Below are 18,345 nucleotides of genomic sequence, written 5' to 3'. Positions count from 1 at the left end.
ATGTTATTTAATGGAGAAGAGAAACAAATGGGATTGGACATGGTGAGAAAGGGGGAACCATTATTTGCCTATAATAATATTTACTAGATTTTAATGGCGTTTAGATGTATGCAAATAGCCTACCGACAGCAATAAAATCACCTAAAATAAGTAGAATTAAATATGTAAAAAAGAAGAATAAAACATCTAACTATCTTACACTGAATAACTCCAAGATGTAGGTCACACATGTGCATGCAACACCACACAAGGAAAAAGGAAACAAAGAAAAGAGGCTCTATGCCTCATAAATGTCTATAATTGGATGATCCTAGCTACAACCATGATCAAATAAAACATCGTTAGGAGCCCACTTTTAGAAGTTAAACCGCTATTTTAGGTTGACGCTGATCTTACAAATGAGACGTACATGTGGCATGGGACTAAGATCACGTAGGTCAACTCATGGGGGATCTACCAAATCAATGGCCTTGATCACACATGTATGCTTTGTGTCCCAGGGTGGATTATTGAAAGTGTCTCTTTAAAATTATTGTTTGGGCAGTGAACTCGTAAATTTAATCTCTCAAGCTTTAGTCTCTGTGTTTACCTCATAAAGACACATTGTTAGCTTGAATGATGTTCACATTATCGCATAGTATGGTGTTTTAGTGCCCAACTTAGAGAGAGAGAGAGAGAGAGAGAGATTTATTAATCATAGATCTGTTGAATAACTGGAATGGAAATTTCATGTACAGAGAAAGGCTTGGAAGAGAAGGCTTTGGAAAACAAGGAGCCTTGCTTGGATTGGAATGGAAGTCATGGAATTTATTATGGAACACTGACACAAGAACTAACTTCCACGTCAAACTTCCTAAATTCTCCCCACTTATTTCATTCCCTGAACGAGACTGCCCACCTCACCTCCACACTGAAAACACCATGCCAACTGCTCTTACTTATCTGTAAAAACAAAATCCCCTTAGCATTTGCAACTAGAGACGAAGCAACTGTTTTTTCCATATGGAAGAACAAAACCCAAACATAGGAAAGGGGAGAGAGAAGAACTCACTAGCATCTGCAAGTTGAAAAAATTGCACTCTGAAAGTGGTTTCAGACCGAGACCCAACCCTGATCTCTTGAAGCTTGTCAAACATGGCTAAGAAATCTGATTTTGCACAGAAATTGTTAGACGACCTCCGCATGCGGAAGGAACAATTAGCCATGGGTCGGACTCATTCCAGTAAGCTCCTTTCTTTCCTGTATCTGATTTTATTGCTGGGGGATGCCAAAACTGATAACTGAATCCCAACCACACCATGGACCAAGGCTGGAACTGTCTATAAAAAACCCACCTAATATTTGGCGTGGGGAACTTTAATTATCATGTTTAATGCCCTTCTCATAACAAACTACAGTTGAGGCTCTCATAATCAATGCTCCATAAATTTATAATCTCTTATATCCTATTTCTAGACCAGGAACCGACTTTTGTTCCTAAGTTGGTAATTTGGAATCTCTTGTTTCTAATACTTAATAAAGAAAGCATAGAAAACACTAGTTATATAGGATATAAGAGAGTACATTCTTAGAAAATGTGTTCAAAGTATCTATACACTTTTACAATAGGTACACCACAGGAGAAGAAGAGAAAAAACAAAATAGAAACGAAACTTGGCATCAAAAAACAGATCCTAATTGCATTTCATACCACTAGCATTCTGATAGGATTGGAGTGTGTTTTTATTGAGTATGTTTTTAACCAAAAGAGTGTAAGACCGCACACTAATCTATCCCAAAAGACAAGAAGTGTAAGACCTCTCTCTCTCTCTCTCTCTCTCTCTCTCTCTCTCTCTCTCTCTCTCTCTCTCTCTCTCTCTCTCTCTCTCTCTCTCAACATTAGATGCTAAAAGAGAAATGAAATTTAAGGGATGGTGATAAAGGGGCAGTGAGATTGCAAGAAAAATCGGGCGATAGAGTTGTCTTCTAATACTTAATTTGCTATAATATTTATATAAAAAGATGCCACCGGGAATACAAAATATAAGAGCATTAACTGCATATATTTTCTTGTCTTGATTCCACATATTTTCCACTTTTGAACAAACCAATTATTCACGAGACAGTAGGTATCTTCATCTTCTTATTTTGGTCAGTTCCATCGTTTTTCATATAATAATTTATACTTTATTATCCATTCAATAAAAATTTATGATTTATTATAAGTTGTACAAACTAATAAAAACCTTAGTCACTGGAAGCTCCCTAGTTTGGTCGAAAGCTCGCTTTGGAAGCTGAATTCTTCATGCTTTTCAAATTTAAAAAAAGCCAACTTCCATCCCACTTCCAGTTTAGGTGACTATTTTTTCATAGAAAACTGTTTTGTTTTTAGTTCTTCAAAACATACAGATTCATTTCAAGTATCAAATTAAACTTCTACCCTCTTCATGTTCATGAAGCACTAAACTTGCCTCAACTCTTAACCATCTGTCATATCATCTCTTTCTACCGGCTTCTCGTTATCTTCCAATAAGGCTTCCTACACCTTCATGTTCATTTTCCACACATTCTCTCTACTTTCTTTGTTACTTTATTAACATATTTTGCTTCTCGCATTTTGTCTTTATTAAACCCCTCGCTTTTACTCAACCAAATACCACGAAATTAAGGGAAAGAAACATCAGAGTGCCGTACGGTTCACAGAGGGCCAAGTATGGGTATTAGTTTTGTCAAAAAATAAAATTACCTATGACCCTGGGCCCAAGACCACACATCAATTACAAGCCAGCGAGCCTGTTAGACCGCCCATTGCACCCCTAGGTTTGATTGCCAGGCTTAGAATTTTACAAACTCCCAAGTTTGGGCTGCACCCAGGCCAAGGTCCAGCCCAACAAATCCCCACTAATCCTATGCATTTGTTATGATTTTCTTGTCAACAGATGAAAGCAGACAGCCTTGTCATGGATCCAGAGACAGAAATGTCCACATAAATGTGAGTGATAATCTGTAATCTTTGTATTCTCTTACGTACAGAAGTAGAACTCTAGCATCAAGTTCAGTCAGTTGGATTCTATCATGTTGCAGAGCGGTCGCGAAAACAGGATCAATCCTGGACGCCATAAATCAAGCATTGCAGAATACAGTTCCAAGGATATAGTTCTGATCCGAAGAGCCCAAAGGTCTGAGTACATGGTTGATTTTCATATGGCTCTCGCATTCGCACTTGAGAATGGCGGGAGGCTAGGAAATTTTGAATTTTCCAGCAATCAAGGGATCGCTAAGGTTTTCTCACACCATTTTGGGAGGCAATCAATCAACTATGGAGAGTTGGATAGCAGACACATTTCAGATAAGCATCGATCCTCAATTGTTCAATTTCCTGCACTTTCTCATCTACATATTAGGGAGGTATCAAAAGGCGCCCAGAAGTTAAATCAGATCCTCAAGGCATGCTCTAAGGGAGTTAATTGCGATAGATACTCAATAAACATCGGCAAGGAGCTGCTGAGAGGGGCCATAGATTTAGAAGAGTCTTTAAGAATGCTCGTCAATCTGCAAGAGGCTTCGGAATACAAGGTGAGTCCTCGAAAAAAGAGACTTGAATTGCTTGAGCTCGAAGATGAAGATGAATCCAAGGTTGAAGTGAAGGGTCAGATGTCATCAGACAGACCGAGGTTTTCTTTTGATGGGTCCTCAAGAAAGTCTCCCGAGGATGTCAGAGTAGTCACAAAAACCAGCCCCTTAAAGCAAAAACTGCTCACACTAAACTCGAACACCCGTCAGCTCAATCCCGATAAGCACTCTAAGATGAACCCAGATTTTGTTTCCCACAGGCGATCGGCCAGTTGCGATCTGGATTCCACGGCCATTGCGGCATTCTCAAGCATTAAGAAGAGGGAATTTGGCTCTGAGAAGTTCTCAAGCCCCCCAAACTCAATGACAGCCATGGTGCCCAAGAACAGGAAGATTGAGCAGCCGAATTTTCGGGATTCTGAACAGCTAGAAGGGAGAATTCCAAATGTTATTGCAAAACTAATGGGTCTTGAAGAGCTCCCACCAAAAACAGAGCCAAAGAACAATGCAGATCAGAAAGCTCCAGGCTCCAAGAAAAGAACTGTTAAGGATGAAAATTTGAAGCAAAAGGAACAGTATAGTACCAAAGAAGTTCTATTGAGAACAAATTTAGAGAAGCCCATCTCCAGTATAGATCAGCAGGTGAAGGGGTTGCAAGCAAGAACAATCACAGGAACAAGCAATGTCACCCTTAAGACAGTGCACAGTGAAGGAAACCGAAGTAGAAATGAACTGAGAAGCATGGAAAATATGAATTCAATTTTGACGGGTTCACAGAAACCCACCTTTGAAGTTACTCCACAGATGAACATGAGCCGTACGAACCAAGCAAGGGAAGCTCAAGTAGCCAAACAGGATGCAGAAGGAAGGGGGAAGAATACAAATCCCAAGGGAAAGAAAAACATGCCTAGCAATACCCTAAAGTCAATTGTTGAAATTCATTTCCAGAGGAAGGTACTGGGTAGGTATGAATACCCAGAAGCTGCAGATAGTGAAGAATCAAGAATAAAAAGGAGCCTATGCCAAAAAGAAGAGAAAAATGTAGAGAACAGAGTTCCAGTTACAAGGAAACAACAAGTGTCCATATATAACAATGAATCCCAGCAGCCTCATAACTTTCGCAAATCTCAAGATGCAATGCAAGAAGCAGAACAGAATCCAAAAGTTAAGTTACAAAGAAAAGATCCAAGGCAAAGTGATGTCGTGCTGAAGAATTTACTGAAACATGGCCATCAAGCGAAACCAGAAATGGAGTTGATACATAAGAACCAGACAGCCATTGCCAGTAAGAGGAGATAAATTGTCAATGCAATGCAAGCTAAAGGATATGAAAGCTCTACTTGCCTTGAATCAAACAAGAAATCAATAAACGGGAGCATGGAGGAACAAAGAACCTTTGTTACAAAAACAGAAGTGAAAAAGACAGCAGCTGCCGGTCCATCAATTGTGAGTATGAATCCTATGCACATTCCAACTACACAGAAGAAGGTAGAAAATACACAAGCAGCAGTACTTAAAAGAGAGAAGAATGGAAAGACAGAGGAGACAAGGAACATAAAAGTTGGATCCCCAAGTGCCATGGTCCATCCATTGAGGCAGCTAAACGAACTTAAACAGATAGGGATTGAGAGAATCAGTAAGACAAAAGAAGCAAAAGTAAGCATCCGACCCCACGATTTGGTGCAACATTCTCAGCACAAAGCGACCACTACATCCCCTTCACATGATCCTGTAAAAGATGAAGGTGAAAGGCTAACAGAAACAGACCAGACAGTAGTAGAAAATACCAGTGTAAGTTTATCTACCCTTATATACAGATACACCTTGTTTGTTTATGAAAGCACCCCAATTCTACTCCTTTCTTTTTTAAAAAGTTACGGCAGTACCCTTACATAAGAAAACAACCAGCTACTATATAAACTCTACAAAACAAGCAAGATGACATAAAAGTCAAATTTTTTTCATAATCTCACCCAACCAATGATATTAGATCATGAAAATTAAGCAGTATCTCCAGTTTTATTATATTTCAGCAACTCAATTGTGCTAGATCATGAAAATTAAGCAGTAGCATATGGCTAAGTCTCTTTATCATTATAGATTTACTGATACAATTGGCAATTTGTTTCTAAGCTTCCTTTTCTGATATGCAGAGCCCTGACATAACCAGCAAAGACTCAGCTGCTCTGCAGCTCTCAGAAATTTCTTTTCACGATGTGCAAGCAGTAAAGACCACCGACTCTAGAGCAAAACAACCTAAAGGTAACTAAAATCATTCGTTTCTGATATCTTACCTGCATCGCATATCTACAAGTGCATGAACATATCTGTGTCTGCCATTCCGAGGTCAAAAATACAATAAAAATATAATAGAAAGTGTAATAGCAATACTTTTAATAACCTATAATGGCAGTTTTGAAACTTGCCGGATCAACTCAAAAGTAACCCGAGAACCCAACTTGCTCAAAGCCAAATTCTATTTTTCCCTACAATTCGGTTTCTCACAACTCAAAAGACTTGAAAAATTGGGTGAAGCTTCACTAACTCAAAGAATCCACTCATACCTTGGAAAACTTGGTTAAAAGTCAAAAGACTTTGGGAAAACTCACCTGCTACTTTTGTAAAGGGGGGAGGGGGAGGTGCACTAAGTCAACCACAAGTTGCCCAAGCTGACTTGAGCCTCTTGAGGTTTTACATCATTTCTACAACATTGGAAATAAAGACAAGAATAAAGGAGACAACTAATGCTGATCTAATGTTTACACATTACAGGAACAACTGACAATGGCGGGATCAACAACTCCAACTTTTTACAACAGCCTAATCTAGAAATTTCCAACTCTGAGAAGCAAGGGTTGCTTGAGGATGAGAATCATCTAAAGCAGATACTAATAAAAAGTCAATATTTCCTTAATGCGGCAGAGGCACTTTTCAAACTTCAGATTCCCGTTGGCATCTTACATGCCAGTTGTCATAAACGGCAAGATAAAGACAGCAAGCCACTGCTAGACTGTGGATATGAAATAATGAAAAGAAAAGGCAGAAGAGAGGAGTTCAATTTCCATCCTTCCAGGAAATTACCAATTGTGTCTGTGAAGGTGAAATGTTTGGATGATTTGATTAAAGAATTGAATGAAGACCTCAATCATCTAAAATTATTTGGAGAGGGCAAGGGGGGTGATTATGATGCTGCAGGTAGCCTGCATGAAATGCTCAAGAGAGACATCGAGAACAGAACCCAGATGTGAACTGTATGTGGGATTTTGGATGGAAGTCCACAATGTTTGGACATGTTGAAAAAGATGAAGTCATAAGGGAATTGGAGAAGCATGTGCTGAATAGGCTTATCGACGAGATTACTGGGGATCTTTTACAGTTAAGTGTGGACAGAGCAAGTATAACAAAGCTGTAAGCTCGTGAAGGTAGCGTTTGTTTCCGTCCCACCACATCGACATAATCAGTGTTTCATAGTCTGGTGCTTGAGAGATTACATTACGGGGAAATAGGAAAGCAAAGATTTCCTCTGATTTATATTGGACGACTGGTCAAGTAAATTATGTCATGTATACTACCATTCTCGTAAGTGTGACAGTTACGAAGATTTTGATGTATATGGTCTTCTGTATCAGGAATAAATTGTTCACCTTCCAGTATCAGTGAAAATGCTCTAAAGCTTAAATATGTATATGTATTTGTTAGGCCTAAAATCGGTAACAGGTTATGGTAGGACTGGGTGGTACGGGCTAACGAGCCACGGCTGAATAGCTGGTTGAGTCCTGCGCTGCACAGAGTACAGACAAGAAAGAAAAGGGTCAGAGGACCAACCCGGAGTGATACTCCGGACGGGTGCTTCGACACTCAAGTCAGTATGAGCAGGAGTGTAGAGCAATGTCAGAGCAAAAAGCTTAGAGTTTTGGTTCTCAGATTTTCAGGACCCTCACCTTAGAGCAAGTGAAGGCTATTTATAGTGATTCTGAGCCACCTGTCTAAGACAGGTGGTAGTTGTGAGCCAGGTGGTGGCCTCTGTATGGACCAGGTTTCATACCTAAGGAGGGCAGGTGGAGGTCCCTGATTGGTCCAGGTGTCACACCTAGGGGAGACAGGTGTTGGCCTTCCAACGGTCCTTGTGAGGGCCACGTGCCAGAAGCTAATTGGATGCTGAGTTCGGACCCCTCAGTGCTGAGTCCGGATTCCCTCAGTGCTGAGTCCGGATTGCTGAGTCCGGATTCCCTCAGTGCTGAGTCCGGACCCTATCAGTTGCCCCCTGGTTCTTCAAGCCATGAAAGTGGCTAGAAGAAGCAAAGAGAAGGTAAAGACAGCGTCGGGCCGGCCTTAAGACCTCCAGGCAGCTGAGGCCGGGCTCAGACTCAGCTAGGAGAAATAGTGGCTGGACGGGAGACTCCTGCGCCCTGGCCTGGCCTTGGCGTTTAGCCTGAAGGAGTACGGCCGGGCAGAAGGCATTCGACTATCCAGCATGGCTGAATTTTTGACCAGGGGCCTGGGCGGCCAGGGGTCCTGGACATCCTTGGTTCAGGAAGTCATGGGGTCCTGCTCGGCTAAGGCTGTGAACGGCCAGCCGGGCAGGTCTTTGCTGGTGAAACTTTTTGTCGCCTAGCGCTTTTGTCGTCTAGCGAACGCGCCATATCCTGTCCGGACAGCCGGACAGGTCTCTTGTCTTTTGAATTATCCTGTCCGGACAGCCGGACAGGTCTTTTATCCTCTTGAATCATCCTGTCCGGACAGCCGGACAGGTCTTTTGTCGCCTAGCGCTTTTGTCGCCTAGCGAACGCGTCATATCCTGTCCGGACAGCCGGACAGGTCTTTTGTCGTCTAGCGCTTTTGTCGCCTAGCGAACGCGTCATATCCTGTCCGGACAGCCGGACAGGTCTTTTGTCGTCTGAATTATCCTGTCCGGACAGCCGGACAGGTCTTTGTCCTCTTGAATCATCCTGTCCGGACAGTCGGACAGGTCTTTTGTCGCCTAGCGCTTTTGTCGCCTAGCGAACGCGTCATATCCTGTCCGGACAGCCGGACAGGTCTTTTGTCGTCTAGCGCTTTTGTCGTCTAGCGAACGCGCCATATCCTGTCCGGACAGCCGGACAGGTCTTTTGTCGTCTGAATTATCCTGTCCGGACAGCCGGACAGGTCTTTGTCCTCTTGAATCATCCTGTCCGGACAGCCGGACAGGTCTTTTGTCGCCTAGCGCTTTTGTCGCCTAGCGAACGCGTCATATCCTGTCCGGACAGCCGGACAGGTCTTTTGTCGTCTAGCGCTTTTGTCGTCTAGCGAACGCGCCATATCCTGTCCGGACAGCCGGACAGGTCTTTTGTCGTCTAGCGCTTTTGTCGTCTAGCGAACGCGCCATATCCAGTCCGGACAGCCGGACAGGTCTCTTGTCGTCTAGCGCTTTCCTGTCCGGACAGCCGGACAGGTCTTTTGTCGTCTGGCGCTTTTGTCGTCTAGCGAACGCGCCATATCCTGTCCGGACAGCCGGACAGGTCTTTTGTCGTCTAGCGCTTTCCTGTCCGGACAGCCGGACAGGTCTTTTGTCGTCTGGCGCTTTTGTCGTCTAGCGAACGCGCCATATCCTGTCCGGACAGCCGGACAGGTCTTTTGTCGTCTAGCGCTTTTGTCGTCTAGCGGACGCGCCATATCCAGTCCGGACAGCCGGACAGGTCTTTTGCCTTTCGAATGCCCCATATCCTGTCCGGACAGCCGGACAGGTCTTTGTCTTTCGAATGCCCCATATCCTGTCCGGACAACCGGACAGGTCTTTTGTCTTCTGGCGCTTTGGGACCTGTGCCTTGTATTTAATGCAGGCGGCGCATTTAATGCGAGCGGCGCATTTAATGCGAGCGGCGCATTTAATGCGGAAGGCGACGTGGCGCACTCCGGCTGGCGGAAATGGGCGGGATTTTTCCCGCTCTTCCCAGCTTCTCTATAAATACAGGAGTTTACTCTTCATTTCTTACTTTTCATCTTTTACTCTCCTCCTCTTCTGTTCGGCTGCTCAAGTTTTCTGCCCGCTTCGGATCAGTGAGCCCGGAGGTCCTCGTCCAACACTCCAGTTCGGTAATCTTTTTTAGCTTTTAGCCTTTCTTTCTTTTTTTGCTTTTTATGTCTAGCACTAGTTCGGAGACGGACTCCAGTTCAAGGGAGTCCGGTTCGACCAGTACCGCATCGGGGTCCGAGGCATCAGAGAGGGCGGTTCCGGCCTCACCTATAGTGGAGGCCGGTGTTGAGGGCGAAGAGCTAGTGATCATAATAGACGAGGAGAGCGGTGAGGAAATGAGTGTGGACTTAGACACAATCCCGGCCTGTGGGGACGGACCGGATCGGGTAGAAACCAGCGACGATGATGAGGACGTCGAAGCGGCAGTCCCTCAATCGTCGCGCATGCCAGTCGAGGTGATAGCGGAGGCACAGATGGAAGCCAACCCGCAGTATAACATCGGGGCCCTATACGAGGTGAACCATCTGTGGCCGAACAGGCTTCAGATCGTCAGGGACAAATACTGTATTCCTAGCCGGTACATTCTGAGGGCGGCTGTCGAAGGGGATCGGGCCAGCAACGATAGCGCAGACCTCTGCGTGTATGAGGAGGCCTTCCGGGCCGGGCTTAGGCTCCCCTTCCACCCCTTCTTTGCGGATGCACTGAATTACTACGGGCTGGCAGTTACACAGGTCGTCCCGAACTCTTGGAGGACACTGATCGGCTTCTTGTACCTTCTTGAAGTCCGGCTCCGTAGGAACCCCACCGTGCCCGTCTTCAGGATGTGTGCGCACCTGAAGAGGCATAAGGACGGCGGTTGGATCTATATTAGCCAGAGGCCTGAAATGAAAATGATCACTGGGATACCTTCTTCCATTCACACATGGAAGAACAGGTTCTTCTATGTAAAGGACACCGCGCCGGGCTCGCAGTGGCCGTTCTCATTACAATGGAGAACGCCAGACACTCGCCGCCTTAGTAAAAAACCAGCTCTCGAAGACTATGACCATATGACCTTCGCTCTGATCAAAGAAGAGCTCAAGCGAGGTCCAGTTCACTGCTCAGAGTTCGAAGAGGAGGCCGAGCTGGTCGCACTCGGGGTCAGCCGTGCGACGCCGGCACGTACGTAGACACTATAGGATAGCATTTATTTTTCTGAAGTATTTTTCAACTTTCATATTGCTGACTGCGCTCCGTTCTCTTTTGCAGAAATGGTGAAGCAGATGTCCCTCTTGGACAGAATCAAGCAGTCTTCGGGCGCGTCTCCAGCGCAGGAGCAGCCCCAACCAAAGGGCAAGAAGAGGAAGGTGCCGGAGTCGACCCCGCCGATGGTCGCGCTGGCTAAGCCTCTTAAAAGCAGCCGGGCGACGCATAAGCTTGCCCTATCTAGCCGGGCAGACACCACGGGTCAGAGCTCCAAGTCCGGAGCGGCGACGGGGTCAAAGCACGGCGGGGCAGTACTGGGTATGCCGGCTACTGCATCGGTTGGAGGCGACAACGTCTTCCGCCCGAACTGGGCCGTGCAGAAAACGGACACCGGCCTGGGGGATACCCGGGTGGCCGCAGAGTTGATGTACAAGGGTGTCCTCGCCCGCGACCGGCTAGCGGTCGAAAAAGAGGTGCCGGAGACCTGCGAAGCGGCAATCAGCTCCGCCCTCTATCAACTCCAGGTGTACTCAAGGGATATGGCCAAGAAGCGATATCTCTTCTCTGAGACGATCACAAGGATCGAGTCCGAAAAGGCCCAGCTCCAGAAGGAGAACGGCGAGCTCAATGAAGCCGTCCAGATCAAAGAGGCCGAGCTCAACAGCTTACAGGACGAGCTGCAGAGGGTCAAAAACCAGGCCGTGCAGGATCTCCTGAGTGCGGCTGAGAGGGCCGGAAGGAAGGAAAAGGCGGCCGTGGAGGCGGCCGTGAAGGAAACTGAGGAGAGGAAGGAGGCCCAGCACTTCGACTTAGGCCTCCAGGCCTACAGGGCGGGTTTCCTTCTCTGCTCCGAGCAGGTGAAGAGGATTCACCCCGGCATCTCCTTGGACGCGCTAACCGTCCCGTATGCACCTCCAGAGGACGAGGAAGATGAGGAGGAAGACGAACCGGACTCCTCCCGGCCTATTGAGGTGGATGCGGAGGTGACTGTGGCCGCCGTCTCCTCGGCGGAGGGTGGCGAGCTCGCAGCCCTTACTCCCGAAGGGGTCGTCACCGAGGTGGTGGCCGACGAGGAGGCCTGAGCAGCAGCCTTCTTTCTTTTTTGTTTGCACAGTCGGTAACGCCTATTCTTTGTAAGCCAGCTCGGCGAAGAGAGCAATTTTGTAATGCGAATATGAATACTGAATACAAATACATTTTTTGTTAAACTGTCTGTACAGCATTCTTATTTTTTTCTTGTACGTATTATTTCTGTGCTTCATCGAGAACCGTGCTGGGAATATTTGAAGTTGGTTTCCACCACGGGCATCCTGGCTGGAACTGATCTCCAAGCCACTAGGACGAGCCGGAGTGCACCACTTCTGCTCGTCCTAAGTCTGCGAGAGCCGAGCTGGAAGCTTGGTACTCAAACACTTAGGAAATATTTGAAGGTGGTTTCCACTGCGGGCGTCCTGGCTGGAACTGATCTCCAAGCCACTAGGATGAGCCGGAGTGTACCACTGCTGCTCGTCCTAAGTCTGCGAGAGCCGAGCTGGAAGCTTGGTACTCAAACACTTAGGAAATATTTGAAGGTGGTTTCCACTGCGGGCGTCCTGGCTGGAACTGATCTCCAAGCCACTAGGATGAGCCGGAGTGCACCACTGCTGCTCGTCCTAAGTCTGCGAGAGCCGAGCTGGAAGCTTGGTACTCAAACACTTAGGAAATATTTGAAGGTGGTTTCCACTGCGGGCGTCCTGGCTGGAACTGATCTCCAAGCCACTAGGATGAGCCGGAGTGCACCACTGCTGCTCGTCCTAAGTCTGCGAGAGCCGAGCTGGAAGCTTGGTACTCAAACACTTAGGAAATATTTGAAGGTGGTTTCCACTGCGGGCGTCCTGGCTGGAACTGATCTCCAAGCCACTAGGATGAGCCGGAGTGCACCACTGCTGCTCGTCCTAAGTCTGCGAGAGCCGAGCTGGAAGCTTGGTACTCAAACACTTAGGAAATATTTGGAGGTGGTTTCCACTGCGGGCGTCCTGGCTGGAACTGATCTCCAAGCCACTAGGATGAGCCGGAGTGCACCACTGCTGCTATATACTGATGGCTAAATGAGTTACTCAAAGAGGGACAATTATTTGGGAAACTTATTTTATTCATTGCAGAATTCGGATGATTACAGCAGTTCTTTACAAGCCTATGAAGGCAAACAAAATTACTGATAGTAGATCCGAAGATTTCTAGAATTCCAAGCATGTGGCAGCATCTGTTCGTCGAGGGACTCTAACCGATAGCTTCCTGGGCGGATGACTTCCTTGACTCGGTATGGTCCTTCCCAGGTCGGAGAGAGCTTGCCCACGCTTCTTGGCTGGGAAACGGAGGCTTTCCTCAGGACCAGGTGGCCAGCGCGGAATTCTCTTGGTCGGATCTTGACGTCATGATATCTGGATACTTTCTGCTTATAGGCCGCCGACCTGATCTGAGATTCCTCACGGACTTCTTCAAGCAAGTCAAGGTTGGCACGGAGTCCGTCCCCGTTGAGCTGCTCACTGAAATGGACGATCCTTGGGGAGGGGACGCCGATGTCAACCGGGATCACTGCTTCTGTTCCGAAGGAGAGATTAAAAGGCGACTCGCCTGTGGCCGTACGCGGAGTAGTCCGATACGCCCAGAGCACATGATACAGTTCGTCTGCCCAACGCCCGGCCTTGCCATCCAGTCTCTTCTTTATTCCCTGCAAGAGGGTCCTGTTCGTCACCTCTGTTTGCCCATTCGTCTGAGGATGTGCCACAGATGTGAATCTTTGCTCTATGTGCAGGTCAGAACAAAACTTTTGGAAATTCCTCGAGTCGAACTGCTTGCCATTGTCCGTTATGAGGACCCGGGGGATTCCGAACCTGCACACCACCGATTTCCAGAAGAAGTTCTGTACATTCTGCTCTGTGATCTTGGCCAGAGGCTCTGCTTCCACCCACTTGGTGAAGTAATCAATAGCGACAACAACGAACTCACGGCCTCCCGAGGCCGGCGGAAAGGGGCCCAGAATATCCATCCCCCATACTGCGAAGGGAAGAGGACTGATGATCGGGGCCATCGGAACGGGTGGCTGGTGGACGGCTGGAGAGAACTTCTGGCACTTCTCACACTTTTTCACAAGGCTCAGCGCGTCCTTCCTCAGCGTAGGCCAGTACAGACCTCTCAGGAGGATTTTAATGGCCAGGGCCTTGCCCCCGAGGTGCTCTCCGCAGATTCCTTCATGGGTTTCCTGCAGGGCTAACAAGGCATCACTGGGGCGAAGACACTTCAGATACGGGAGGGTATACGACCTCTTGTATAGAGTCTCGCCATCCAGTGAAAACCTCGCTGCTCTCTGCATGACCTTACGGGCTTCCTTTCTCTCTCCCGGGAGCTCTCCGCTGCGCAGATACCTGATTATCTCATCCATCCAGCACGGTTCATCGTCAATCTGCATCACCACGACGGACTGGGCGTCGATACTGGACCTCTTCAGGAACTCCATGCGAATTTCCCTGAGGGCGGTGTAACCTGAGGCTGCGAGCTTTGATAGCACATCTGCCTTTACATTCTCTGCTCGGGGGATTCTGACGACCTCAAAGCTCTTGAAATGAACGGCAAGACTGCGAACCCTCCCCAGGTACTTGATCATTCGCTCTTCACGGGCTTCATATACTCCCTGGATCTGACAGACGACGAGCTGTGAATCGCAGTACGCCTTTAGCCTCTGAGCACGGGTCTGCACAGCAAGATTCATCCCGGCGATGAGCGCTTCATATTCTGCTTCATTATTGGACGCACGGAAACCAAACCTCAAGGCATAGTTCAGGACGAAGTCCTCTGGTCCAGTGAGAACTAGCCCTGCACCACACCCTGTCTTGTTCGATGACCCGTCCACGTAAACTTCCCAGAGCGGCTCTTCATCAAAAACTGGGTGCGGGATGACGGTCTCAGGCCCGGGGGGCGGTGATGCTCTGGAAACGTCCCGAGGATCTGGCACGGCCAGCTCTGCTTCTGGAGATGGAAATGCTACCAGCCCGGGGTCTGGGTCCGGAACTGTGCACTCGGCTATGAAGTCAGCGAGAATCTGAGCTTTGATCGCCGGCCTGGGTAAATATTTGATATCAAACTCACTGAGCTCCACGGCCCACTTGACAAGTCGGCCCGAAGTATCTGGCCGGTGGAGGATCTGTCTGAGAGGCTGTCCTGTCAAGACCTTGATTGTGTGCGCCTGGAAGTACGGCCTTAGCTTCCGGGCCGCCATAATGAGGGCGCACACGAGCTTCTCTACTCGCTGATATCTGGTCTCTGCATCGTGGAGGACCTTGCTCACATAGTAGATCGGCTTTTGCTGATTAGACTCTTCTTTGACCAGTACTGCTGCAACCGCCAAGGGTCCCGCTGAGAGGTACAGAATCAGCTCTTCTCCTGGCTCCGGCGTGGACAACAAGGGAGGGGAGGACAAATACTGCTTCAGCTCCTCGAACGCTGCTTGACATTCCGGAGTCCAGGGCGCGGTTTTTATACCTCTGATCGCATTGAAGAAAGGGAGGCATCTCTCGGCGGATTTTGAGATAAACCGCCCCAGAGCTGCCACCAGCCCGGTCAGCCGCTGTACTTCCCTAATAGTGCTGGGAGGAGTCAGCTCCATTACCGCTTTGATCTTCTCCGGGTTCGCCTCTATTCCTCTCTGGCTTACCATGAAGCCCAGGAACTTGCCCGCTCCGACGCCAAACGTACATTTGGTCGGATTAAGCTTCATGTTGTGTTCCCTCAAGACCTGGAAGGCCTCTTCGAGGTCGGAGACGTGGTTGGAAGCACTTCTGCTCTTCACTAGCATATCATCAACGTAGACCTCCATGTTTCGGCCAATCTGATTTCTGAACAGCTTGTTGACGAGACGCTGGTAAGTGGCTCCCGCATTCTTCAGTCTGAAAGGCATCACCCGATAGCAATACGTCCCCTGGTCGGTAACGAATGATGTCTTCGGGATGTCAGACTCGTACATTCTGATTTGATTGTATCCCGAGAAAGCATCCATGAAACTGAGCAGCTCGTGACCTGCTGTAGCGTCAATGAGCTGGTCTATTTTTGGAAGTGGGTAGCTGTCTTTTGGGCAGGCCTTGTTCAGGTCTGTGAAGTCTATACAGGTCCTCCACTTCCCGTTGGACTTTTTTACCATTACCACATTCGCGAGCCAGTCCGGATACTGGATCTCACGAATGAAATCGGCCTTCAATAGCCTCTCCACCTCTTCTCTGATGGCTCTCCGTCTCTCCGGTGCAAAGTGTCTACGCTTCTGCTTCACGGGCTTGCAGGTCTGATCGACACCGAGCTCGTGGGTGCTAATCGACGGGTCAATGCCGGGCATGTCTGAAGGAGTCCAGGCAAAGACATCTGCATTGGCCCTGAGGAACTGAGCGAGATCCTGCTGCGCGGCCTCTGGCAGGGCAGAGCCGATCTGGACAACCCTCTGTTCATCATCGATGTTCAATTGAATAGAGATGAGGTCCTCTGCGGGCTGGTTGACTGTGATCTGCGCTTCGTCTCTCAGATCGTACAGCTCGATTGGAAGAGACTCAGACGCATTCTTGCCTCTCAGTGCTGCCGCATAGCATTGTCTTGATTGGGGCTGATCCCCTCTGACTTCACCTACGCCTCCTGGCGTAATGAACTTCATCTTCTGGTGATAAGCGGAGGGAATCGCTCGGAGGAGGTTCTGGCCAGGGCGTCCTAGAATGGCGTTATAGGCCGACTTGGCCTTAACCACCAGGAAGGTCACCATTGCGAAGGACTGGCAGGGCGGCTCCCCGATCAGAACTGGAAGCTCAATCTGCCCTTCGACCTTGACAACTTCTCCCGAGAATCCGAACAGATCTGAGTTGGCCGGCTTCAGACGGTCAGCTCCGATCATCATCTGTTCGAAGGCGTGGTAGTAGAGGATGTCGGCGGAGCTCCCGTTGTCGACCAGGATCTTCTTCATTTCTCAGTTCGCCACTAGCATTGTGACGACCAGGGCATCATCGTGCGGGAGGATCAGACCGTCCAGATCTGCCTCCGAAAAGGATATCTCATTTTCTGGTTCGGCCCTCTTGCTGCAGGCATGGACGGCGTTGACCTGCCGGGCATAGGTTCTGCGGGCCGATGAAGAGGTCCCTCCCGCGGTCGGCCCTCCTGAAATGGTACCAATAACACCATGAGGTTGGAGTTGAGGTTGAGGTACCTGAGGAGGGAGAACGGCCGGGGCTGGAGCCTGGATGCGGTCGCCCAGGGGTTGGGCGTCTCGAGGACTTCTGTCTCTGGGTCTCGGGTTGTCCTGGCGCTCCCTTCTGTTGTCGTTATTTTTTAAGTACCTCCCGAGGTACCCTCTGCTTATCAGCTGCTCGATTTCCTCCTTGAGATGAATGCAGGCGTTGGTGTCGTGGCCGTGGCTCTTATGGAACCGGCAATACCTGGACATGTCTTGGGTGCCTGCCTCCGACGTCTGCTTCTTCGGCCACCGGATGAAGTCTTCTTTCCGGATGGCTGCCAAAATTTGAGCCCTAGACGCTGTGAGGGGCGTGTAGCGCTCCCTCGTCGGGGGGCTACTCTCCTTTCGAGGCCGGGGGGAGCTCCTTTCCTTCCGGGACGGACTGCTCTCCTTCCTCTGAGGTCTGTCATCCCTACGCTGCTTGGCGGGGTTCTTCTCCTCTGGTCTTCTCTTGCTGACGGAATCCAGGGCAGCGAGAGTCTCCTCGACGGAGATGTACTCTTCCGCCCCGGTCATCAGATCTGCCAAGGACTGCGGATTTCGCCGGGCGACTGCTCTTCGGAAGTCGGTGGACCGGGCTCCGGCCAGAAGAGCATTCGTTGCCGCGGAGGGATCCAGGTTGGGTACCTGAAGGGCCTCCCTGTTGAACCGGCCAACGAACGCTTTTAAGGCCTCACCGTCTTCCTGCCTCAGGGCCATTAGTGAAGCCGTCGTCTTTCGAGGCCTCCTGCTGCTCATGAAATGCCGGGCCAAGTCGTCCCCGAAGTCGTCGAAATTGTCAACGGACTTGGGCTTGAGCCGTGAGTACCAATCTCTTGCGGCTCCGGTTAATGTGGTGGGGAGTGCCCTGCAAAGGAACCCGTCCGACGCCCCTTGGAGAAGCATCGTGGTCCTGAAGGTCTGCAGATGATCCACGGGGTCGGTGGTCCCATCATACTGCGGGATCTGTGGCATCTTGAAGCCCAAAGGGACTGCCGCACTGAGTACCCGATCTGTGAAAGGGGGATTGCTACTAAAGATCCTTGAAGCAGGGCGGCCATGATCTCTAGCCAGCTCCTCGATTCTGTTATCGATCTTCTGGATTCTTAGCAACATAGGATCATCCCTCTGTTCAGCCAGACGGGCAGGTCTACTTCTTACGGCTGATGGGCTCCTCGCGGATCCGGACTGGCTGAGGGGACTCCTTCGCCGGTGCCGCGATCCCTCTCCGTGCATAGGGTCTCTCTTGCTGCCCCGCTTCTGCACGGAAGGAGATCGTGACCGGCGATGCTGTCGACGAGGCTCAGGACGCACGCTCCTGTCCCGCGAGTGGTGGTTTCTTCGAGTGGAGTGACGAGTTTGGTCGCGGGGTGGAGACGCGCGTTCTCTGCGGGAGCTTTCTCCCCTCTGAACAGGTCGAGAAACCTCGACGGGG

The 18,345-nt window shown here is 49.0% G+C and overlaps 1 pseudogene across 1 annotated transcript; it reads left to right on the top strand.

Moving 5' to 3' along the window:
* The first annotated feature begins 1,134 nt into the window (after positions 1-1,134).
* LOC143845971 (uncharacterized) lies at positions 1,135-7,210 on the top strand (annotated as a pseudogene). The gene is made up of 5 exons (XR_013234608.1): positions 1,135-1,222; positions 2,919-2,971; positions 3,064-5,343; positions 5,706-5,814; positions 6,325-7,210. The product of XR_013234608.1 is annotated as an uncharacterized LOC143845971 (transcript).
* The last annotated feature ends 11,135 nt before the right edge of the window (positions 7,211-18,345 follow it).

The sequence above is a fragment of the Tasmannia lanceolata genome, unplaced genomic scaffold (assembly GCF_043159265.1).
Source record: "Tasmannia lanceolata isolate RefF3 unplaced genomic scaffold, GAP_Taslan_0.1 ptg000015l, whole genome shotgun sequence".
In the NCBI taxonomy this organism is placed as follows: domain Eukaryota; kingdom Viridiplantae; phylum Streptophyta; class Magnoliopsida; order Canellales; family Winteraceae; genus Tasmannia; species Tasmannia lanceolata.
This window is presented reverse-complemented; position numbering and strand designations above follow the sequence as displayed.